This window comes from Anser anser (assembly GCF_964211835.1).
Source record: "Anser anser genome assembly, chromosome: 9".
In the NCBI taxonomy this organism is placed as follows: domain Eukaryota; kingdom Metazoa; phylum Chordata; class Aves; order Anseriformes; family Anatidae; genus Anser; species Anser anser.
This window is the reverse complement of record NC_139729.1, coordinates 7,998,053-8,023,802: the sequence shown is the minus strand read 5'-3', so window position 1 is coordinate 8,023,802 and position 25,750 is coordinate 7,998,053. Positions and strand designations below refer to the sequence as shown.

Here is a 25,750-nt window from a genome sequence, read left to right as displayed (position 1 = left end):
ATGTATATAAAACTAAAAAAGCAGACATTAAATGCAGGGATATGTGTGGTATCTGAAACTATTTCAGTTTATTCAAAAGGAAAAAAAAAACATCAAAAACAAACAAAAAACCACCCAAACCTGTCAAGATTTCTAACTGATAATATCCATTCAACCTGTTGGTTTTCTGGTTTTTGTTTGTTTGTTTGTTTTAAAGAAAACCAATAATAACCAATGCAATAAATCAACGAGATACATGAACATCCTGAATTGTGCTGCCGCCAGTGGAGGCACAGCTGGATGAATCACTTCAGTGAGACTTCCTTCTTCAAAGGAGAGCACTGAAAGTTGTTATTGTTTTGTCCTGCTGGAAAAAGATCCCACAGATGTTGCTACTACATTCTTAAAATGAGGACCTAAAACTACTCCCTAAAGCCATTTTAATTAATTTGATTAAAGAAGAGTAAATAAATATGAAAAAGTTCTGAGACTAGCAATCCCAACTATGTCATGAAAAATGTGGTGACAAAGCATTTCTGAAAATTAAGTTACATGTCAGAAAGTGGTTCATGTGATGGTAAGAGCAAAGGAAAATAAACACGTAAGCATTGGAAAATAAAGACAGTGGATTGAAAGGATATGGCAACGCAAGCAGATTGCTCTCTTCCCAGCCCAACACCTACCAGTGTTCACAGACTTATTTCCAACCACCATCATCAGTGGTCAGACAAAAAAATTCTTGTGTATTATTTACAGTACTTTCTATTTGCAGTTTCTGTAATGAGCAGAAAGCCACAGTTTCAGCTTATGGAAAGTAATAGCATTACTGAGCTTTCCCATCTGTCAGTAAGTGAAGTGAGTGAAGCCACTCACCTCTGTTAGACATCTAAACCCAGAAATGAAGGGTTACTGAAGCATGTCCCCAAAGAAATGCAAACATATCTGTGTAAAGTACAGACAAAAATCTGTAGACTTTTGTTAGGAATGTGCTTATGTACCATGTTGAATTGTGATCAAAAAGTCTGTTTTTTCCAGTGTTAAGTGTACTGCCTTGTGAGCAGTGAGTTGGCAAATTAAAATATTTCATATGTTTTTGACCAACACACAAATACGGAAGCTTCTCTGAAGCTCCTGTGTGAGCTTACCATGCTGTAAACCTCTGGGAAAGGGTATGACTAAGTCATAGGTTGTTTAATGCTTGATCAGCCTGCAGGCTGTCAGTTAATGGGTTTGAGTATAACTAAATGTATACAATAAAACAAGTCTTTTTTTTTTTTTTCCCACAATTGGCACAGTGCAATACTATTTAAAGTGTGAAAAGAATTGTGCTGAAAGAAACTGTGAAGTGGCTGAACAGAGCTTTCCCCAGAGAGAGAATCCGCAATATCAAACATACAAACTGTACTGTCTGCTGAGTAAGAGAAGGTACAAGAAAAACTCATTTTGAAGAAGCAGAGATCAATATTTCCTGTAGCAAATGCTGGCAAAAAGTAACATCAAGAAGAAAGATGCTGTAACATTAAAAGAAACAAGACCTACTATATTACTTACAGCATAGAAAAGGACTGCAATATTTTTTTTAATGATTGGTGGACTAAACTCAGTGCTTTGAAAGATATGACTGTACAAGCATCTTAATATAACATACAGATGGATACTAGTCTCAGAATTTATCTTAGTTCAGTTACTCCAGAGTACAAAGCAGATATACTGGTAATTAAATCTTTCTCTCTCTCTTAGTCTTCTTTCTCCTCTTTCTCCTCTCCTCTTTCTTTCAGTATTTGTTAGCTAGAAACCATTTCTTATGACTTAGCAATAACAAGCATTGATTTGTGTGCCTTGTAATCTATTTGTTCTTACATGCATCTCATCCACACTCAGCTACACTCTGCTTTAGGTACTCACTGCTTCAGTGTTTGGGGGTGACACAATTAATTTTTAGCGTGTAATCAACTGTGAGGAGAGGTCATAATCCTTCATTTTTAGCCAGCTGTTGTCACAATTTCACGCTGACATTTCTGGCACAATGAATAAAATATATAAAAATTGGCCTCAACAAAAAAACACTCCCTATTAAGTTGTTTTATTATATAATATAGAGAGAGTGATTTATGCCCTGTGCAGTACATACAGTTGTAGTTGGTTTCATTTTAGACAAAAATGTTAAATTAACTAATTAAGGAATAAGCCCTAACCAGATGGGTTTGTTGCTGCATCAGTAAATACAGGCCAGTAATAAATGATCTGCAGATTCAGTTTTAAACTATCCATGGGTAATTCTAATTAAATTGCCCTGCTAAAAGTACTACAGATTTAATACCATATTTTGGTGTATCTAATCCAGAAGAACTGCTGAAGTGTGTTGCAGTGTGTTAGTCTCATCATGTTAATGGACCCCAGGGGTTGTTTAGAAGGCTGAAACCCTCCTTCCACCCAGAGTAGGTGAAGACCCCTGACAGAGGCAGGAGTATATCGGTGTACCTGCTTTCCCGTGGGTAAAGCCTTAAAGTCATTTCTTTCTTTCATCTCTTTCTTTCTTTCAGTCATTGTGTTCTTCCAAAAGCGTCAAACTATGCTTTATACAGAGCTTAGACGGATGTTGATTCCATATAAAGATGAGGGGGGCGATTGGGGGTGGGGAGGAGTGTCAGAGTCCTGGATGACTTTCACTTGGAGAAATTGAAGTTAATTTTTGAGCTAATTGAACAGTTCACTGAACAGTGAAGTGAAGAGTCTGACACGTGGGCTGGCAGTTCCGGTAAGGGAGATGGAATGGGGGATGGAAAGGTGAGGTACTGGGTGCGCAGCGCTCTCCAGCTGCAACAGTCAGTGGAGCTCCTCTTTGACCAAGTACGTGAAGCTCTGAGACCTTTTTAGAACTAAGCATTTTGGATGTGTTTATTTTAGGAGTAAGAAAGTCTTTATTAAATACGTAGTCCTTTGGAGCAAGAATGGTGGAAATCATCCCTCACTTTTGGTTTGCTCTTACTACAAATTCTTGCTAACAATTCTGACACAAGAAATGAAATAAAAGAGTCACCGGGCTTCATATGGCGTAAGCAGGTGTTTGTTTCATGAATTCCATATCACCAGCTTTGCCACTTGGCCATATTTCAGAGTTCAGCCAAAAGACAATTGTTTTCTCATTCTCTCTCCTATTTTTGCTTTCTGTCTCTCACTGACCCATTTTTTTTCTTTCTGCCTTTCCCTCTCTCCCCCTCCCTGTTTCTCTTCATTCCTCTCTCTTCCTTTTCTCTTGCTCATGCACTCACGCTTGCTCTCTTGCTTTCCGACTCTTGCACGCCTGCTCGCTCTCTGTCCCTCCCACTTACATTCCTTGCCCTTCTCCTCCCCTCTTTCCTTCTCTCTTCCTCTCTTTTTATTTGTCTAACTGTCTGACTTTGTGTTATTTTTATTGTGTCACGTGAAAAAGAGAGATTAACATTCTGCATTTAGTTCTGGAAGAATCAAAGCCAATAAATATCCTTATGGAATTCTGTATCAGTGTCAAAGCTTGAAATTAACAAAGGTCACAGTAATCTCAGAAAAATGTAGCTGTTCTTAGCGAGATCATCTTAATACTGGAAGAAATGTCAACTTCAGAGGTCACCTAGCTCAGTATCAACAGGGGAAGACCCTGAGTCAGAGTTTACAGTACGTTCTTTATTTAGACAATCCAAAGCATTAAATGATTACGTAGTACTGCTTAGATATTTCTAACATTTTAACATCTGTCCATGAATGTAAGGACAGGTACTGGGAGCTGGACCATGCTTGGAGTTCCTGCCAAGGGAGGTGCTTTTCAGTAACTGAGTCCTGGACTGACCAAATAAGGAATATGGGCATTTTCCTGCAAGCATCATCTAGGGTTTTGTTGTGTTTTAATTCATTTGTTTCCAAGGAGGATACAGCATATGCTTAATGTACTGACAGTATATAGTTAATATTGGACAAAGACAGTCATTTCCAGTAACATAACGTAACCTCACAGTATTAGATTCTTACCAAGCCAAATATGGTTTTCAGATGTGAGTTTTTGTTTACTGCCTTTGTGACATTGAGAGAAAGTGATAGTTCACCAGAGTGAAGTATTTACTGGGGATGTTTGCAGCATTAATCAATACATGTCCTAACCTTGGCAAACTGCAGAAAAGAGCCCACTGGTATAGGAGTATTTTAATCCTGCTAACACATACAATATCTACCTCACCAACTGGTGGCAACTTAATTAGCAGAACACCAATTACTAGAGCTATGGGATCTTCACAACCTCATCTTACAAACAAGCTCCTTTTTCCAAAATCAAAAAAGCAATCTCTTTGAATTGCCCTTACCCAGAAACCTCCTCTCTTACTTCCACAAACTATTTTATGTTTTATCCCCCTTAGTTCTTCTATTTCTCCTGTGGACTTAAAGAAATCATCACTATTCCTTTTCTTTTTTTTCGGATTTTACTTATCTTTCCTTTTTCATTTCATTGATTGCTGGTCTCTCCAGTGGGTCGAGGAAGCCACTTAGAAGGGTTTGGTTTGTTCACCTTTTTACCTCCTGACCTACCATTATCCAGTGCGGGATAAGAAGAGTTTTTAAAATCTGTTCTCTTTGTTTCTGTTGAGCCGGATTTCCTCCTACATCACACTTCTGACTAGTCTCCAGATTTGGGAAGCATGTAAAGTACTTTATTATTTAACCTTATTTAGGAAAGGAGCATAACATTCTTGAGATCTATTTCTTCTCAATGTGTAAGCCTCCTTAATTTAGACCAAGGCAGTCTCCACAAAAACACCAGTGTCTCAGCAAGAATATACAATTTAAAAAATATTTTCATGGTGCTGAGCGTAGCATTGCTGAACTTTTGGACACAGACAAAAGCTTAGAGACATTCTACGAGTGTGGAGAATGCTCACAGGAATCTGCATAGCTCTGATGCTCTGAGCAGCAGGGAGATGAGAGATCCAGGGCGGAGCTGCAGAGACAGGGAGATAAAGAAGAAAGAGACATTTTGCATACAGTGGTTCATTTCTTTCAGACTGTTTTGTGTGTGTCAAGGCTTGGCTTTTTTGCATATCCATCTATATACTTGATATTTTGGGAGCAGTGGCATACCTTTGGTATATTTAGTTGATGTGTGGGTCGTCTTCAGCTTTTCAAGCACAAAGTGAAGCCTACACAAATAGTCAGTGCCCTACTTTGATATTGAAAGTGATTTTTTGTTTTGTTTTGTTTTCCCTAAACTGTAATAAAAGAGGTGTTATCTCCTTCATTCCCTTGATGCATTTTAGATTTAAACCCAAGACCGTAGTATGTATCTGACAGCCTTAGGTGTGAAGCAAAATCTATTTGAAACTGAAATTGAAATGAATCACTGGGGCAAGAAACATTTATGAATATTTTCTTGTGGGAAAAAGGAGTGTTGTCAGATTTAACACCTGCCATGTCATATCCTTGAACAAGATGCTCAACGTAACTTGTGATTTTAAGAGGATCTTGGTATGTTAATTGTAAAATGCAGATATTTGTTAAAGTAATTTCCTTGTTTATAGAAAGGTAAGAAAAGAGGGAAATTCATCAGGGGATCAGAAAGTCTTAAGGATTTTTTTTTTTCATTTTAGACAGTCTTTTTATGTAAAAACTGAGTTCTATAACATATGTAAAGGTGAAATGGTGATTTGAGAAGGATATTAAGTGACTAGGTACAGAACAGGAATTTAGTTAGGTGCACCTAAGGCTTCTAATTTTAGAATCTGATTTCACAAATACTTCAGCATATATCTACATCTGCTCACAACCAGAGAGGAAGCAAGCGTAAAGTTTAAGCACCTCCACATGTTCCTGCAAGACTTTCTTGTGCAATCTATGAATGGATTTATTTATTTTTTTCACAAGTCCTGATATAAATTGACAGTAGCAGTTAAGCAGGACAACTTTGTTTGGGTTTGTTTAATTTTATTTTGCAAAGATAAAATTCCTTTTTTGCTTGAAGTTGAAAAAAATATCTGCGAAGAATTAGGTATTTTTTTCCATATCATATATTAAACATGGTTTCATAGGGACTCTTACTTCTTTTAGGTGACTTTTGAAATACATTTAAAACTGACTTAGCCTTTCTTATTCTTGCTTGTGTCTAGCCTTGTTTTTTTATTTTTTTATTTTTTTTTTTATTACAAGCGCTGTCAGCTCTCAGGGCATGCTGTGACTGATTATTGTCTTCCAGAGACCTATATGGCTTTCACTTGGCTTTTTATTCTAGCAAGTCATTTCTCTATGGAGTTTTCTCTTCCTGTGCTGAATATTGTTTCAATATGCTAAGGCCCTACCATGTGACATGTTATAAACATACTGTTTATATGTATATTCTGCAGTAATATTTTTGAAAGGGAAAAAAAAAAACATTTTTTATAGAAGTGGGAGACAAATAGATTACTTAAAGAAAAAAGTACCAGCAACAGCTGTTTTCAACATTTTGATATCTTATTGCATACATGTGGCCTGTGTTTTATAAACAAATTTCTGAAAATCGGGAAAAAAGGCACTTATTTTCTGGAATTCTTACAAGGGAGTATCAAGAACAAAAATCACTCAGCTGTATCAAGTGATGAGCAAAGCAGGCTCGTAGCTGGAGCAATTCACTCAAGTATGGCATAGGATTATGTCATGATGATTTTATGTTTGGACTTATTCCACCAGGGCTGGAAATCAGAAAGCAAGAGATCTGAATAAAGCTGTCATTTTAAAACAAATCGTCCCTAATAATACTTTGTATTAGAAAGCATGCCTCTTAACAAAAATGAAACTATTTCAAAGTATTTAGTCACCTGTGTGTGTTTGCTATGGAGTATAAGGGGAAAAGAAAGCCTTTATATGAAATATTTACAGTGGTATCTAATTTCTTCACCAAATTTAAGTGACAACACTGAGAGTCCTTTGAACATATGAATTTCATAGCAATGGTAGAATTATATAGCATGTATATTCTTGTGTCAAAAACTTCTCATGTTGAGAAACTTGAAATTCAACATTGAATTTATTTGACTTTTGCCCCTTGGTGCAAGCTTTGCATCAGAGGAGTTCAGCCAGAGACTAGGCTTTCTCAGTCATCCGTGAAGAAAACCACGTTTTAACATAATCCTACTAGTAATTAGAGGACAATCAAGTACAGACATGACATAGGAAATTCATGGGGTATAGTGCTATGAAGTGTATGTAGTTAGTGATTTAGTGGATACTAAACAAAGTAAAGATACCTGGTAGAAGAAAGAAAAGAGATTTAAATCCAAAACTGAAGAGTTCTGCAGTGTAGTAAGTAACCTTTTAGGAAATAAAATCTTATTTGTACTCCTAATTTCAGAGACTAGGTTTGCAATGAGGTTTTGGAGCATTACTGGTGGTAGCCTCTTCATGAAGACACATTCCCTGCTTTAGGAACATTGCACGGAGCACTTTTTTAGTATCTTAATCACAAATATGAAATTATGTGGCATGTTATGACTAATCTTATCATTATTTAAATTAGATATGGGATTATTCCAAATGGCTATTTTGAGATTAAGCTGCATTTCTAACCTTTTCATGGAATGTTATGTCCCACTGCAGCTTTCAAATTATTCAGTATTTGTTTATGTTATTACACTAACTGAATTCAAGTGTACACCACATATGTATGCCTTAGTTTATGGCAATATTGTGGAAAATAAAAAACACTTAAAAAATAAACTTTAAAAGGTATTGTGTTGTTAATAGCTATAGTTTTTTTTCTGAGACTCATAAAAATCATGACTGGATGAATGAATGGCAATAGCATGCACTCAATTATATGTGTATGTGTGTATGCATATATTTACCTTCAGAAACAACATAATCCCTTTGGTTTTGTGCAGGATTAAATTTACCTGAGATAATGCATTCTTAGATTAAAAGACCATTCATATCTCTTTAAATATAATTTTAGTTGAACAGATGGGTGTTATAAGACCTAGATTTATTTCTGATATTTAACTGAAAAAAAAAATCTTGTTTATTTATTTTAAGACATTTTAAACCTTCAAGGAAAATAGGGTGCAACTTAGAAAGCTTAAATGACCAGCCTGCCAATAGCACTGTTTAATCAGGTATGTGGGACATTTATATTCAGCAAAGACTCTCTGCTGCATTTTAAATCCATTCTTCCATTTGCTTCATGAATTTCCCTGATTAGCTATGAATCATAGGCTTGTTTTGATTCTAACGAGTCACTGCTAAATAAATGTTTTTAATTCTGGGCTGGGAAGCTACCAGAAAAGTTGAAGGGGTGAATTTGTCAGGTCAAAAAATCTTTTCAAGTTTATCTGATTATCTTATTGTATCTTATCTTGAAGCTGGTTGGGTCAGGGTGAAAGTGGTCTTGTTTATGTTCAGAAATGGAACTCTAAATTTGTCTAACATGACAGAAGCAGACTTTGAATCTCATCTTGGAACATCTAAGGAGCAAGTTCCGATGTACAGTCCTCCTTTGCTAGCAGCAGGGATAATCTGTTGGGTAAAAAGAGCTGTCTCTAGGCCAGCAAAGTGAGTCTGTATTGTTATAGGTGTACACACTTGGATGAACATTGTGACTCTTGCTGTGCACTGGGTGGTATTCGATTGCGTGTTTCATTTCATTGCAGTGTCTTACTGTCATTTTAACAAGCTCTCTCCGGAAATTGAATAGATGGGTGGGGGAGGAAATAAGTTTTGTTGTTGTTGTTTTTTATGCATATATATGCAGATCCCCCTGCCCCCCCCCACCCAAAAAAAAAAAATCTATATATTTGCTCTTAGTGTCATTATCAGGAAGTAGTTTCCTTAACACACATAACCTTGTATATTTTTTATTATCACAGTTCAGAAGTCAAGAGAAAATGGTGATATTTGGTATTTTGGAAGTATTTAATTACAGATATTGTGGGGGTAAGAAACAAAACAACACAAAACAATCTTTAAGGAAGTTAACCATACTTGAAGTTAAACCATACTTTGTGATGCAAGACTGACAAAAATCAAAACAGCATTTTGGAACAGATATGTAATACTTATTTTTGTAACACCTGTAAATCCCAAGCAAGATCAGGTCCTATTACAAAAGACACTGCAAATATATAATGAGAAACACGCTGTGCCCTAAGCATCTTATGATTTAAATAAAGGAGATTTCCTGTGTAAAATAAATATTTTTTGTAAGATCATGCAGGAGGTGAGTGTCAGAGGCATGAGCAAAGTTGCATTCAGTGTTATTCGGACAGCACCCTTCAGTAATAGTAGGAGCTTGAAGCTTCTTTCTGGATGTTTCTGCAGCAGAAATCTAACAGCTGTATGGTAATGCACTAATAAATGTGAGGAGTCCAAGGTGATGGGCAGGATGTAAGCATATGAGATCTAGCTTTTGCAGGTATGGTTACAGATAATCAAAGTTTGTCTAATTCATATCTAATTCATACATCTGTTCTCCCAGGCATTGCTGCTGTAACCGAAATAGATGGGGAGGAGGGAAATGGTCAGTAGGTGCTAATCTGCACACGTGCAATTAGGTTTGTGGAATTTGTCTGGGTTGGTGTGCTGGGCTGACCACCAAGTCCAGCACTGATCTGTAGAAGCTGGAGATGCTCGTAGTTCTGAGAATCCAAAGCTTTAGTGCAGTGATGGAAACTTAGGCAGAAAATGCCAAGTAAAAGCCCACAGGTTTGAAAATGTTGAATTATGTTATCACTGTGCAGAAGGTTTTCTGGTTTTGCTTCTTAGAATCAAACAGAATGTTCAGTGCCCCCCAGGTATACACGCATTTTTAATAACTCCTTATCCTGCTACCCATTTCGAAGCAAAAACTAAGCCATAAAAAATAATAGAGATGGGAAAAAAATAAATGTTTTAATGAAACCCATGACTTAGCTTCAGCCAAAAGGCATACATCATAAAATGGTTTACAGTAGTAAGCAAATTAATATGGTAGTGAGCTTTCTGTACCTTTCCAATTAGGGCACATATCAATTTATTTTTATGGAAATGTTGTATAGTTTATATTTTTAATACATTAGAAAATGTGAAGGTAGTCTACAGCCTGGAACATAGGGCTCCCTGAGGCTCACATGCATTACATAACCCAGTTGTGCTAATAAACCTTTATATACCATGTTTTGCCAGCTCAGCTCTTAGCACAGCCTCAGAAGCTTAACCTGCTTAAATTTATGGGAAAACAACAACAGCTTGAAGAAGAAAAATGTGGTAGTATGTGGAGAGGGGAAAGGAAATATTCCTGTTCTCCCTGCTGAGAAGACAAATGATGAGTCTTTTTCTTTCCTTTTTTTTATTTTTTTAATAAACTCACAGTATTCCCCTCCTTTTCTAGAAGAAAAACTACTCTTAAGAAAAAGAAATTCAAAGATCATAAAGCATGAAGAGAAAGAGGAATTGATCTTGGATACAAGATGGGATTGAGTTATAATATAACAAGTTACAGGTCTTTTCCTACTGAAAGGCAGAACCAATTGATTTATTATCATGACTCCCAGCTTGCATTTTTTTAGGAAGGAACTGTAGACACTAGGTAGCACGTCCCCTTTGATTTGCCACACTATGTCTTAATTACCAATGCTAGAAGTTCATGTGGTAGTATTTTCCAACTTCAAAGGCTTCAGCAGCTTAAACAGCATGAGTGGATCAGTTTTGTAAGAACTCAGAGTGACAACAATGTGGTGTCTTCATATTTTAGAATTGTCATTTCATTTTTTATTTAGTGTACATCAAAGTGAAAATAGGCACACAGAAAAGACAATAGGTTTATTCAGCAATGTCTTCTTTTGTTATCAAAGGAGTTGAAAACATCCTCTGTTTCAAGAACTGGAATTAAGAGCTACAGTCAACGTAGGTTTGTTGTTTTTGGTTTGTTTGTTTTCTGTTTGTTCTGTTTCTCTCTCTCTCTTTTTTTTTTTTTTTTTTTAAGAAAAAGGCAAATTATCTTAAATTTCTTTTCTAAGTATCTGTTACAGTCTTTCCTATCTGCAGTTTACATTAGAATAGCTCCAGTAAAGTCTGTGCAGTTATACTGGGGAAGAAAATCTAAGTCATGAAATGCAGGATTCAGGGCATGGTATGGGGAATTTTACTTCTATAAAGTCCAGTTCAACAAGCCATTTGGGTAGTTATTTTAGTTTAAGAATGTAAATAGCCTTTTCTTAATGTGACTGCTATCTCATGATGAGATCAGAGAAATAAGAAAATCCATTTTCAGAGACATAAGAAAGACCAGTTGTGAAATGCAGCACCATGTTGATACAGCAATGGTACACAATCCACTCCAAACTGAAGCACCCTAATTGGTGGGGAAGGCTAGAGGACTGAAGCATCTTTAATCATGGTGGGGTTGGCTAGACGATGATTACCTTACATAAATGTGAATGTCAGTTTCAGAACAGAAATATCCATAATGCTATAGCAATCTATTTTATATTGCAATAGAGGTCTGAGATGTAGCATAAATTCTTATATAGATAATGTTAAATAATTATTTAGAAATGAAAATATACACAGCATGAGTTTATACCCATCTATTTATTCAATCTAATGAGGATTCTTCTCTGTGTTACCTTTTATTGCATGTTGAATTCTCTTAAATTAGCATTGCTGTTTATGAATGCACTGCTGGAGAAAAAGACTTGTTGGCTTCTTCTGCAATGAAGGATAGCTGAAAGGTCATTATATTTCTTGCTGGTTTATGAAACACAGTCTATAATTGCTGCATCAGGTAAAAAATCTATTTTCCTCATCTGTTGATTGCCAGAGGGGATGGGTTCAAATATGTTTAATCTCTGTACTATAATAAGAAAAAATATTTTTGCTCTTCCAAGTGCTCTGACTATGACTATAAATTAAAATAATCAGTGTCAGTAGAGGAAAACAAGAGGAAAATGTTATGATAAAGCATATGAAAATGAGTGAGAGGACATCTCACATCGACATAATAATATAATCATAATATGTTTATAAAATTATGGATATCACCGTGTCCAGAGACTTTCTAAAAATCTTTTATGCTTGAAAAATATTGAGAGTTGTAAGTAATACGTTTAATACGTTAGCATTTTAAGCACTGATTTGTTAGTACTATCTGCCAATACTGCTAAAGTCAGAGGATTATTTTGTATATTATAAATCTTGCATAGATGTACATCTCAATCAGCTAAGCTTTTCAATGCCCTTTTCTCCAAAGGAAGTACCATCGTACTGTAATAACCTTTCCATGGAAGTTCCCCCATGCCCTCCTCCCCTCCCAGCCCTTTTTTCTTTAATTTAAGAATTATTAAATTGATCAATTCAAAACATCCACTGGTACGTAATACCAAAATACTTGCACAGTGCAGTGCACTTGATCGCGATATGCCTAATCAGGAATCTGTTTAATCGCAGAGAACTGATTTCAAACTAATGGTAATAACTTGTTTAATTGGAATGGTAATTCTGTAAATAGAAGACATCCGTCTTCAGTTTTGTCAAATTTGCATCCAGACTTTGCATCTCCATGAGTATAGATTACACAGCAGAAAAAAAGAAGTATGATTTATTTCAAGTGAAATAAGAGAACAAGCAAAATGTGTAATATCCTTTGACCCTCAAGTCTGTCTTGACTGCTATTGTTTTCCTCCCATTTCTCTTCCTCTAATGCATACCTGTTCCTTAGACTTGAAGCACAGTCTGGATTTCTCAAGGTTTACAGAGCAAGCATTGTGTAAGGATCTGAACTGAGAAGATCTTAGTCAAAGGAAGCAGAAAGAAAACTCCAGGCCTTCCATCTGTGTCTCCAGCTGACTAATATTTCCTTTAACCCCCAGTTAAGTTTCTTGCAGCCTGCCTCTACCGTGTCATCTATTCTGTTTTCTTTCCTCTGCATCCACAGTGTATTCTTTGTATACTTTCAATTCCCTGAAAGTGGGCTCGTGAAGGTTACCAAAAATCTGGTTGTCTGCGTTATTCCATTCATTACACATTCACCCCCAGCCCGTCCCTTTGCCCTGTGAGGAGGGATGTTACTCTTCTGCCTTTATGCTGGCCCAGCAGCTGAGTTCCTCAGCCTGTTTGCTTAGGTGTTGTGGCTTGCCTGTTCCCTGGTGCTTTCTAACCTTTCATCGTGCTTAGAAAGGGTGAAGGCCCACATAATATGCCTTCTCTGGTGTAGGTATTGGTACTATGAATGAGGAGCAGTAGACAGTCATGACTTGATTATACAGTATTTATTATACAGGAACAAAGTAAAAACCTTGTAAGGAACTGTGTGGCCATTCCTCATATTCAGGCATGCCAAGTTCTGCAGATCTGGACACGTTGATGTACAGATTCAGATCCTTTTCCTTTTCTTTTTAATATTCAAGTAGACACGGAGTCTGTTTCTCAGACATGTTGCTCATAGTTCTGGGTAGTTCTGCCCAATATGATAAATCCTGACCTAAATTTTATGGCCTATGTTTTGCAAAACGGTCTTTGTAATGGATATTAGATTTATGTCACTGTAAATAGAGGGCAGGACTTTCTTTTTCATCAGTAGGGAATAAAGAAGGCAGTAATGTTTCTTTTTTTGTGTTGCTGGGTCAAGGTTTAACTTAAACAATGAGCAGTGAGAGGCAAGTGCGGTCACTGCATCTAATGGTGGTGGTGGTATGAATTCACTTTTCTCCAGCTTTTGGTAACCTGTCTTAATAGGGCCCTGACCTCTGCTTTCACTGTGTCATGCACAGTAGAAATAACAAACCATGAAAAAGTGAAGTGTGATGGCAGGATCTATTGGGGTTAAATTCTTCCAGCAACCTTTGAAAACTTGATTCTGCAGCAGTAGGAAGAAGCAGGATGTCCATGGCAATCAGTACAGTGATTGTGTCATACAAACTTGCAATAGAATAGCTGACACTTTTGCTCTCAATTTTGTTCAAGGAAAATGGAAAGAGAGAGAGAAAGTGATCATTTGCATCAACTATTTTAAAACGTATTTTGAAAAGACTTTGATGCAAAGTTTAATATTAATGAGAAACAGGATCTCAGTCTGTTACTGATACATCTTCTCTCCAACACTAGTCCAATTTTTTGCCTTACAAATACTGTGATGTTAATCGAGTGGAAACAGATGGGAATACACAAACGCGTGACTGATTTTTGCAATGGGTGCTAGTCTGTCCTATTTAGTCTTTGTTAAATGCAAAATTTAACAGAATTTATGCTGTGCTGTACAATGATAACTGAATATTTTGCTCAAGAAATTCAGGATCAGGATTCTCTCTTTACTCACTTAAGCTTATGTGATCCAAAGTGAATATAATATTGTTTCTTTAATCCTTAAGAGTTCTTTATGATTTAATTAAGGTTTATAAAATTTTTAACTCATAAGGTAAAGGATACTGTATTGAACAAAAGTGTTGTTATCAGTGAAAGTTCATGCTCTTCCTGGAAAACAAGTGGATAGATTTTTGAACAATGTGACCTGTTTGGATATTTACGTGCCATACAAGAATACATGTAGTTGGAGGAAGTCTTGGGGCAGAAGTAGAAAAATTTGCTTTGGCAAGCATAATTTAAAAAAAAAAAAAAAAGGAAGAAGAAAATACTTATCAAATCACAAAATTGTCTGATTAAATTGCTGTAAAGACTTATTTTTTAAAGAATTCATATCGCAGCCTAACCAAAGCGAAACAACACATGATTAGATGTAACCTGTTTTCTTTCAATAAGAGAGAACTTTCAGGAGTAAAGAGAGAAAGACAGCTACTCATGGCTAACTGACATTGGCTGTTTTACTATTAAGGAATCCCAGTGTAGATACAATTCTGATTTGGATAAGTTTGGTGTAGCTCAGTACATTGTGACACCATGTAGTTTGTGGTAAGACAGAGACAGGTTAAAAGACATGGAAGGAGAGGTGGAAAGAAGCACAGTAAAGGCATTTGTAGCACAAGGAATAACTGAGAGCAGCATCCCTATAGCTGTTCTGTACTCACATGTACTGCAGTTTAAGATTCCAGATTTTCATGATGAGTCAGGATAAAATGTGTTTGAAAATTCAGTTATTTCTTTAGGGTAGAAAATCTTGTGCCATTTATCATATGATGTTCAGTTTGAAAGTCTGCAGTCATACCCAATGCTGTTTCTTTGTCATCCTAGTCTGCAAAGGCCCAAACAGGGGTCAGGGCTCTCTTGAACAAGGTGCTGTTGTAGCAGCACTGCTATTGGCATATGATAGAAAGCTGTGTTATGAGAAGCTATTGAGACTGTCCAAGCTGAGACAGAAGCTGAGTGTCACAGCAGAGGGAAAAGGGAAAAAGGTGGCAGTGACTGTGTGAGGCTCAGAGCCCATGTGATCTGGCCTCTTCTCAATTGACGTATCGATTGAATGATTTCTTCTCTCAGTGGACTATGCCTGCAAGAAAGTGCAATCTAAATATGCAAAGAAAAATTTTGTGTGTGCATGTGTATATCTGTATACACAGGACCACACTTGAAAAGGAGCTGAGGAGGATTATTAATGATGAGAGAGGAAGATGGGGGAGATTTGTAAAGAATGTGGAGAAAGACATCTGGTGTATGTGAATGTGAAGGCTGTTCCAGATACGCAGCAAGACAAAAGGTATGTGTGTAGAAAGGAGACCACGGAAAGAGAGAAGGGACCACTGGAGAGTAGGGCAAGAAGATAAAGTGTGGAGGAAAGGAATTTATGAAGTATTGTGACTGAAACTATGCCTATATTGCTCAGTGCTCCCCAAAGCAAGTGTTATGAGATGAAGAATAAAGTGCAGTGGAGTTCAAACAAAATGTACTCCATTGTTAGAGCAGTGCTGTAAACCACCTGAAATATTACAACTGTTACCTGTGGCATCATTAATGTCCTGGGATTATTTCATAAATCAGACACTAAAACATAATAGGGTAGAGAGGGTCGGTACTTTATATAAAGATGAGATTGAATTGTAAGAGAATTAATGATACCATCATTACAGCTTTTAATCTATTTTATAGAGAACTATTTCTCCTTTTATGAACAACTTGTCCTTTAGAGAAGAATTCTCTAATATTTCTGAGTAAGCAATTTTTATTTTTTTTCTTCTGTGTGTTTGAAATAATCATCTTTTGTTCAGCATCTTCCTGAGAAAAGAAATAAGGTCTGTAGCAGTTTCTTTGGTCTTGAGCAGATGGATTAGTCTCTGTGGACACAAGTACAAGAAGTTTCGCTCAGGCCAAGTCCAGCTATATACTCTGTGCTTCTGACTGTAAGTAAAACACATGGTAACTGGCCTGATTTGGATCCCTATCACTAATGCCTGAGTAATTTCAGATGGAAAGATAGATGTATCTCCCTGGACATTCTGGAGAAGAAAAAAAAAAAAGTTAACTGCAGGAAGAACTAAGTTTAAACAAAGAGAAATTCATGATTCCTAAAATAGACTCTGTACTTTCTTTGTAGTACTTTGTTTCTTAATGAAAAGCTTAACATTTATCATTAATTTAGCTTGGAAGAACTTCTATTTTTGTTTTTTACTCATTAGCCCTTTGCTTTTTTATTTTTGCACATTGTACATTGGACCCACATTCTCATTCAGAAGTTTGTTTTGGGGTAATTACTCTATTCCAAAGATTATGCCCAGTCTAACAAAGCTAATGAAAACCTACCCTTCAATCTAAACTGTAATCAGTTCATAACAAGCTCTCTTTTCCTGTGCTTCATTACTGTGACAAAATCTGTTTTTCATACCTCTGAATGATAAGGCAGGGTGGAAAAAAATCATTTTCCATCACCAGGCATGCATGAAAGCGAGATGGGCTTAAGCATGCAGAATTGATTTATTTGCATTCTTCTATTGCCTTGGATGCTGCATCTTTGAAAGAAGTTAATATCATATTTTTGATTTGGCCTCTGGAATGACAGGCCCTGGCAATCAAGCATGCTTATTACAACAGATAAATAATGTAGACCAATGGAGTCCCAGTGTGTATTGATTCATTTGGAAATGTGGCAGACTCTTAGCAAAAAGCATTTTGAAATCTGTTGGCTGGACACTGGGCAGAGTGAGCAAAAATGCATTTTGGAATTGGTTAGTCCTCCTGACAAGTCTGTCTTTATATGTTTTTCTTAATGATTGTGACAACCACTCTAACCCCATCAACCAGTTGATTGTAATGCTTCTCTTTTACATTCATTTTTTCCACTCTTCACATTTTTGTCTGTCTCCTGCTTTCCTGAAGGCTGCTTACAGTAAGAGTCATTGGTGTCAGCAGGGGGTGATGACATAACCATCGATTTCCTATTTGCTTTAAAAACAGTACACAATTCTAATGCTAATCTAATATCTCACATAATTTACTACAAAACAGGTTTGCTTACTCGAATATCTCCCAGTCGCATTTCCCTGTTCAGCCTTCATCCTCAAGGAATCCCAGTCTCATTTTTTTCAGTTCACACAATGAAAGGTAGGAGTGCACTGCTCTCCGTGACTCTGGTGTGAGTTTGTTAATTAAATTCAGATTCTGTGAAGGGTGATCATTTTAAGAAAACAACAAAAAAGGTATGTCAACATTGCTGCTTTTTGCTGATCCTGGAAAGGGACCTTGGCTTAACCACAAATTCTAAATTTGTCAAATTGCTCTTCTATTTCACTTTTTTTTCCACAAAAAAAAAAAAAAAAAGAAAAAGAAAAAGAAAAAGCTCTCTTTGGATTATAGTAGTGGTATTCTGCATTTTCTGCTCTCAGATCAGGAAGTTCTTAGTGAAGTAAACACCACATCATACCTTGAGATGATCACAAGACATATCTCCATCTATGAGAATGATAGTGGGAGGCCAAAAATACACTGGAAAATTAAGGCCTAGACAAAACTGGAACCCAGCAGGTCAGTTGTTGCTTGTTTAGTCCCTCAATGGAGCATTAATGGAATTAGTCTGAAGAGACACACAGCTAAGTGAGAGTCTGATAGCTACTGATGCCCTGAAGCCCAGCTGTGGGCTTTGCGTTCATATTCCAAGGTATTAAAAGAAAAAAAAAATCCTGAAAACCTGACCTGACAGGAGGAATTAAGTCCTTTTCACTTTTTTTTTTTTATAAAGCAAACCTTTTTAGAAACACAGTCTAAAATCCTTTAGAATGTGTGAATAAAAGTGTGTTCATATCTTTATGCATCTGATTTTGCATTAGATAGGTTCGCAGTTTAAATATTAAGCAGGAAGCAGCAAAATGTAGTCAGGGATACAATGCCAGTGGCAGGTATCTCAGCTCAAGTGGAATATTGATCAGGCAATCAAGGAAGCAGCTCTCCTGCCTCTGTCTAGAAGAACTTTGATACCCAACTCAGTGTTAAAACTGCCAGCCTGTCAGTGATTTCAGATTAAGTGTCTGCACTTCAGGAAAAGGAGTCCATAAATTAACTTCTAATGCTGATGACATTCAGAAAGCAAGAGGCTTTCATTGGCATTCATGGTTCAGCACATTTGGACTGGCAGATTTTTAGCTCCCATTTGCCATCCAGCTCCACAAGCCATGATGGGGTTATGACTTCAGGATTGTAATATTTCAGACAGCTTTGCAAAAGAAGGTGAGCACAGTTATGATTTCAGGCAGTTATCAGAAGGGAGAACAGACCAGCAACAAGGCTTTTTCTTTAGTAAACGTGCCTGTTAGAGATGGCCCTGAGAAAGTTTGCTACTTGTTTCATCATATGTATGCACTGTAGAATTTGCCTTTTAATTAGTGTTGAAGTGGGACCATGTTAGGGTCTTTGTTTTGTTCAGTGGTAGACGTATGAGAATAAGGAAAGAAAACCATATACAAAGCTATTGAGTGGAAATGTGTGGTTGACTTTTGGCAGTCCGACCTTCTTCACCTTAGTCCCATCCCTTTGCAGAACTAACTGTAAACGTGGAGTAGAGCTATTTGTTGGAAGCCATGTAATTCTTGTTCCACTGTAGGTCTTGAGTGGTCTATTGAAAACAGGTAGACAGAAATTCTGCTGATGATGACCACTGCAGTAACATTACAGGAAATGATCTATGTTGTAAAATTTTAGTTTAACTTGTATGTTAATAATTTCCCATGTGTGTTCCCATAATTTCTGTAAGAGAACAAAAATAGTAAAGTGCAAGTGTGATTACTTAAAAAAAAAAAAAAAAAAAAAAAACAACAAAAAAACTGCTATTGTGTAAAACAGCGTAATATTTTTTCTCTGGCATTTCTAAAGCAACTTCTAAAATATAATGATAAAGAGTTGATAAAGAGTTATAGTCCTACTTAATATTCTACAAGCAAGTTTAGAACTTGGATGAGAATGTTTGTCATTTTCTGCTATATTTTAGAGGACCTTTTGTAAGTGCTTGTATGCAATTTAAACAAGGATGCTATATCTACATACGGTATCCTCCAGTAAGGAAAATAGTCCTACCACATCCAGCAGTAAATTCTTCTATAATTAGGTACAGGAATATGATTCTACAGGTTTATTACTTCTACGGGAAATAAGGGAAAAGCATCAGAAGCTCCCAAGTATGGAAAACGAGCTTCAATCTGTTGAGCAAGGTGCAGGTGAAGTAGGTTCATGGTTTCTCAAGGGAGAATATTGAAATGCAGTGTTATGTAAACTATTACCTGACTACAGAAAAAGGCTTTTCATGTTCTTATTTAATAAAATGAATAAACACACATTTTTGCCCTTTTGAGTATTTCTAAAGTAGCAGAAATTCAAACAGCTAATTCAGAAGTCAAGGAATGCTCATTAAGCATAATATTCAAAAAGATAAAAATGAGATAACTGAGGATTTACCTTTGGTAAACAGACACCAGAAAGGTGGCAAGATTTACATATAATATTTGCTGGTTATCTAGTGAGATGCATAGATGTTTTACACTGAGACACTGATCACATGTTTAAGTCATGAGTCACGTGAGTTTCCGCCCATGCACTCAGAATAGCTTTTCCCAGGATAGCTTCCATAAGAGTTAGTAGGTTGTTTTGTTTGAACTCTGACTGGTAAAGTCAAAATTCTATCTGGCTATTGATTTGTTTCTCTGGACTAACGGTGTATTGGAATTAGAAATTGTCTGCAAAGAGTAAAATGTTACTATCCTGCAAATATTCATGGCGTTATCACTGAAATGAAATCACATGCAAACTTTTTTCTGAACAGCTTATTGTCTGCAAGAATTTTTATTCAAAGTGCAGTCACACTATTCCCTATTTCCTCCATATTCATAATTATAGTTCCTAATTATTTAGGATCATTATGTGTCTTCCATCTTCCAAAGGTCAAAGATACTAATTCTATTTATGAATAATTTATTCAACAATTGATTGGGTAATGAGTGAAATGGCTGAATACGTTTTTCGCTGGAAAAATATTAGACCATACAGGGATATTGTCATGAAAGAAAAATACGGAAGAAAAAGAGTAGTTACAGCAAATAACTGTCAGTCATAAAATTTGATACTGTATTATTGTACATGAAGTTCACGTTCGTTATCCTCAGAGGATAATTCTTAAACTGTAATACTATGTACATATATGTGTAGTCGAATGGTAAGAAAACTTTTATCTTTATTTGCATATGTAATTCAGTATAAATTAAGAGTTTGGAGAAATTCCTATCAGTTTTATATTTTCTCTATATTATTGAAGGTTTATTTATACCAGAAGTCCTCCTAACTTTGCTAAAGACTGTCACCTTGTTGTGCTAGATACCATATATACATCTGATGAAAGGCAGCTCTCATCCAGGTACCAGCCTAAATAAGCAAGATAGATAATGAGTGGCAGAAGTGTAGGGAGCTGCAATTACCTTCTTGGGTGACAAATTCTATAGCAGAAATCAGGAATCCTGTTTTTCTGTTTACTGGTTTACTCCCATGGGATTTGCTGTGCTAATTGCCTAAACATTTCTGGAAAATGACAGTTAAGAGTTCTTGTTCAGACGTTGGTTAAAAATTCAAAATACATGATCTAAAACTTTCAGTGAGATTAATTCAGAGTGATCCATTTTTATTTTTATATTCCCACTGGCATGCTGAAATTTTAGAAAAAGTCCTTAATTTCCAATAAATGCTGGTAGCTGTTCCCTAATATTTTGAAAAAACAGCAAAAAAAGTAATACATAAATTCAATCTGTCTTGTGTTTCAAACACAAAATATCAAGTGAGACACAGTAAATTCTAAAATAAAGTGTACATAGTTTGATGTTTTTGAAAATCTCTTAGTTTTTGAAGGCTGCTTATGAATGTTCAGGGAAGGAAAAAAGTAGAAGTGTTTGACAGTGACTTGATATCTGAATCATTTGTTTAGTACTGCAAAATATAGTCATGCTCCTTTGCACTTGCTTCATTTCTCTCCTAGGAAGGAGCAGAGCCTGTAACAATGAGAATCTGCCAAACATATTATGACACTACAGATTGTTATTCTCTTTCTAGACCTAAAGCAAATCTTTTACAGGGACAATCTGTGCCTAATGCCTGCTGTTATTGAATGCAGGCAAAAGGGCTGGTTCAGAACAATTTCAGTCACCTAAAGATCATATCCAGAGGAAGAAACAATCTCTGGATAATTTGACTGACAAGTTATTTATTGGCTGACCTAAAAGAGGGGAAATAGTAAACTTTTAGGTCTGAAAGTTCTAGCTGGACCTCAGCATGTTGTAGAGTCCTTTATATGTATCTGGACATTTATGTTAATCTATGTTCTTACAGTTTGCTGTTGGAATGTCATCAGCATATTTACAGCAACTTTTTTTTTTTTAATTTCAATCTAAATCTGAGTGTTTTTTTGTTTGTTTCTTTGTTTTCTTTAAAAATATAAAACCTATTACTTTGATTTCAAAGGTCTGTTTCAACAACTGACAAAAAAAGGTTAAGTAGGTAACATTAAAAAGACTCAAAAAATTACTTGAATTGTTTGGAAAAAACGTAAAGAAATTCCGGAGAAGAACAACTTCTAACAAAGGTTATGTGATGGATAATTACTTCACTATTTATTTATATTAGTTGGTTATAATTGTGAGGTTTGTGATAATTCAGTTAAGTGTGAAAAAATCAGTTTTATTTTTATCCTACTACTTCTGGTTTCTTGAGATCATAATTTCAGAAGAAACTACAGAAATATGGCTATAACCCTCAAACTCTGACTCCTTTTTGTCGTTTTGTGTGTTAACATTTGAGCTACCCTATAATCAGCAATGAAAATTAAAAAATATATATTTTTAAATCTCAAATAGTTTTGAAGAGTCAAACTTGTTTGTTTTAGGCTTCATTTACTGGTGGCACAGGAATTCAGGCAGTTTGTTGTTTCATTGCTTTGATGGCAGAGACTTCCTAACAAGAAAATCAACCGTAGGAATACTTTTATTTTTCTTGACTTTAACCAGAGGATATGTAGGTAATTTCTAGAAGACATATAGCAAAGTAGAAAGGATATCACTGAATGCAGCAAGAACAGAAAGCATCTGGCTATTCGACCTGTGCCAGTAATGTTTAGGTTTTATGCTGCTTGACACATTTTTAAAAAGCCCACATTGTTTGTAGAAAAAAATACTACAAGTGTTTTCTAATGTCTGGTTGCTGGAAATCTTTTTACCTTTCCACAGAAACAATGAGGCTGAAAGCAAACAGAAAGGTGACTAACTTTTACTTGGTGTGGTGTATGGATCAGCATCATGACATAACCATACTAGTAGTACTGGTAGTGACAGGATGCTGTATGAGTGGAGTGCTCAGCTTAGTGTCATGATCTTATCTCCATTAGGCAAATTTGTCTGTAAAGTATGTATAAGAAACAAATGGAAGACGATACAGTTAGTAATGCTTCTGGGGTGTGGGGGTTAGTTTAAGATAATGTAATAAGAAAGGGGCCAGTGTTAGCTGGAAAGCACCAAGAGAGTGCTTGGGGGTGTTTTACTGAAATAGAAAAGCTGCCAACAGAACACCAAATAGAGCTTAAAGATCTCACCTATCTCACAGTTAATTTCCTTAGGAAAATTTCTCTCATCCAGAGGCTGAAAGGGAAAGTTCTCTGAGAACAATAGAAAAATATAGGAGAATTAGAGGGAAACAAACAAACAAACAAAAAACAATAGCTTTGCTTATAAATAGAATTAAGGGAGATAACTTTTTCTATCACAGAATACAGAAGAATTTCTAGAGGAGGCAGCTGATGCCCGATGTTTTCCTAAGCCTGATTGATCAGCAGGATTCTGGCAGGTTCTGTTGGAAAAACAGTGCATATTTTTAAGCGTCCCATTTGGGAGGCAGCCTTTCTTAAGGCTGCAATTTGGGTTGTTCTTGGCACCTAAACTGTTTCACAGGAAAACACACACACACACACAAAAAAAAAATCTTATGTTTTAACCAGATTATGCTTTGATCTGAGGGAGAAAAAAGTATTTAATAGAAAAACATGACCCAGGACTATGAGCAGGTTTGGATAAAGTTGTAGTTGCTGGGATAAGACCAAACAAATAATAACACAATGACACAAAAAAAACCCTGTGCAACAGAAATGTCTGAGAGATATGTTGGTATGTCACATGTTGGTATGTCACATCAACATTGCCTTCCTGACCACCATAAGATGCCATGAAATTATGATCAGCCTAGGAAAAATTGTACCTCATTTTAGTTAGACTGGAAATCCAGGTGATGTCTTCTGCATTGATGTCCAATGGACATTGAAGGCAATTCTTAATAATCATCCGTAAACAGGATGAGGTAGCTGAAACGCTATGACAGTAAGTGTAAATATAAGCTCTCCAACTCTAAGAAGGCTGTCAGTCTTACTGCAAAACCAAAGTCAACACCAGAGACCTGTGTCTTTTCTGTACTTGGTCACTATCAAAAATGGAATGCCCCTGTCCTCATGTAAGGTAGGAAGCCTGTCTTGTACTACTAATCTTTGTGGCCATCTTGTTTAGACAAAGGAAAAAAGCAAGTATTTTCCTACCAATATACAGATAACTTTTTAAAGCTATAAACACTAATCAAAATAAGACTCCAGAAAAATTAACAGCAGCTTTGAAACATATTAGTATCAGAGAGTGAGTGCCTGCTTGCTCTTTTTCTGTTCCTTTTTGCCTTTATTGCAAAGTGCTACAAAACTAAAATTCCAAACCTTTTCTGCTATATATTTTCACTGTTTTTTGTCAGCAGCTGTCAATATTTAGTAGTTCCTGCACAGTCACTTGGATGTTGAAAGAAAGCAATTGGAATTCAAATCCTAACTAAACAATAAACGTGTAAATGACAATTTTGATCGTCAAATCTGCTGTAGGCAGAACAGAATTAAGCCTCAATATAGAACTGCGAGCAGAGGAAAACAGCCATCCTCTGTTACAAGTTTAAGGGCAACAACGTAAAGGAAGATCTCTTAGTACTACTAGTCAATATTCTGTTAAAAGGTCTCGTATTGACCATCTGTATTGTGCGTAAGATGATTAAAAATGTATGGTAGATTATGTGTGACTGCTTAGAGAGAAACACTGGAGATGCTGATTATGTTTAACTCAATGTTTTCACCTGGTTTCTATCAAAAGTAGGGGTAATTAATATGAAAACTTAGGAAAAAGTAAAACCACAGCTTTCTTTTAACTTCAGTATTCCATGGTATGTACTCGTTGCCCACCTCTTTCTCCACTGAATTTAAGTCTAATGTAAATGTACAGGTTGTGTATGAGTGAGTCCAGCTTCCTCAAACATCTTTTCATCTTTTATTATTCCAAAATAATTGGAAATTACTAGGACTGGCTATAGTTCTTTTCTGCATATACGAGTTGTACAGCACTGTTAGCAAACAGAAAACGTTCAGCTGCTTTATACGTTCACCTTCTAAGGTAAATGCCACTTTTGTACTTTCAGGATGTAGAATGTGGTTAATAGAGAAGAGACCAGGAAGAGAAGACAAATGATAAAAGCAAGGACCTTTGGTAGACACCTGGACGTAGACAGTGGACAAAGGAAAAAAAGGTAAGAACAATTCTAGAACACAATCAGTGTTGTCTTTGATGGCAGAAGTCAAGTGGGGAGTGATTTTTCATTCTGTGCTTATATAATACATACCAGCAAGATGGCCTGATCAATTTTAAGTATCATAATACAACAAAGTATTATAACAATTAAATTGAAGGTACAACTAAGTGAGAGTTACATAATATCATTCCTCATCATCGAGCATTATATACTGTGTAGGTAAATATCACTAATTCTATTGTATAGAAGGAGGTGTATGTATGATTCAAATACTTCGTGGAAGTGTGAGGTATTCTCCTCTTCAATAGATTATTTCGCTACAGATACTAAACAGGTACAGTACACTGAACTACTAATAATGATGTGAAGGTGCTCTGTTCTCAAACTTGGCGTTAAATGTGTTATTGTTTTACCATGTTTTTAATATGTAAGTTTTAATATAGAATCATTGAATTAATAAGAAAAAAGATAATGTAACAGTCAAAGTTTAAGCTTGAGATTTGGAGTGCAAATCCCATCTACCAAATTGTGTATCCTAGTTTCTGTGAAACATCTTACAAATACCATTGTGTGGTTGACCAGAAAGGCTCATGTTCAAAAGGTTCTCAGATTTAGGAGGCTGTTTCATGTGACTAAATGCAGTAGGCTGAAGGCCACTGCTTTCTTCATGTAATCTAATGTATTATCTAGGTCTGAAATCTCTCAAGTCTGAACAGTATTTGTTTCTAGTCAGTTCCATTAGTCATTGTTCTAATACATAGACTACAGAATTTGGGCTAATGCTTTACAAAGTGTACAT

At 36.0% G+C, this 25,750-nt stretch overlaps 1 protein-coding gene across 5 annotated transcripts in view; it reads left to right on the top strand.

Annotated features, from left to right (window-relative positions):
- LOC310903941 (uncharacterized protein) overlaps nt 1-25,750 on the top strand; it is a 216,787-nt gene that overhangs the window by 99,037 nt on the left and 92,000 nt on the right. For all 5 annotated transcript variants that reach the window (XM_083848043.1, XM_083848042.1, XM_083848039.1 and 2 more), the window contains one exon: nt 24,841-24,948. The gene's annotated coding sequence lies outside the window, so the exon portion shown is untranslated. The remainder of the gene's footprint in view (nt 1-24,840; nt 24,949-25,750) is intronic.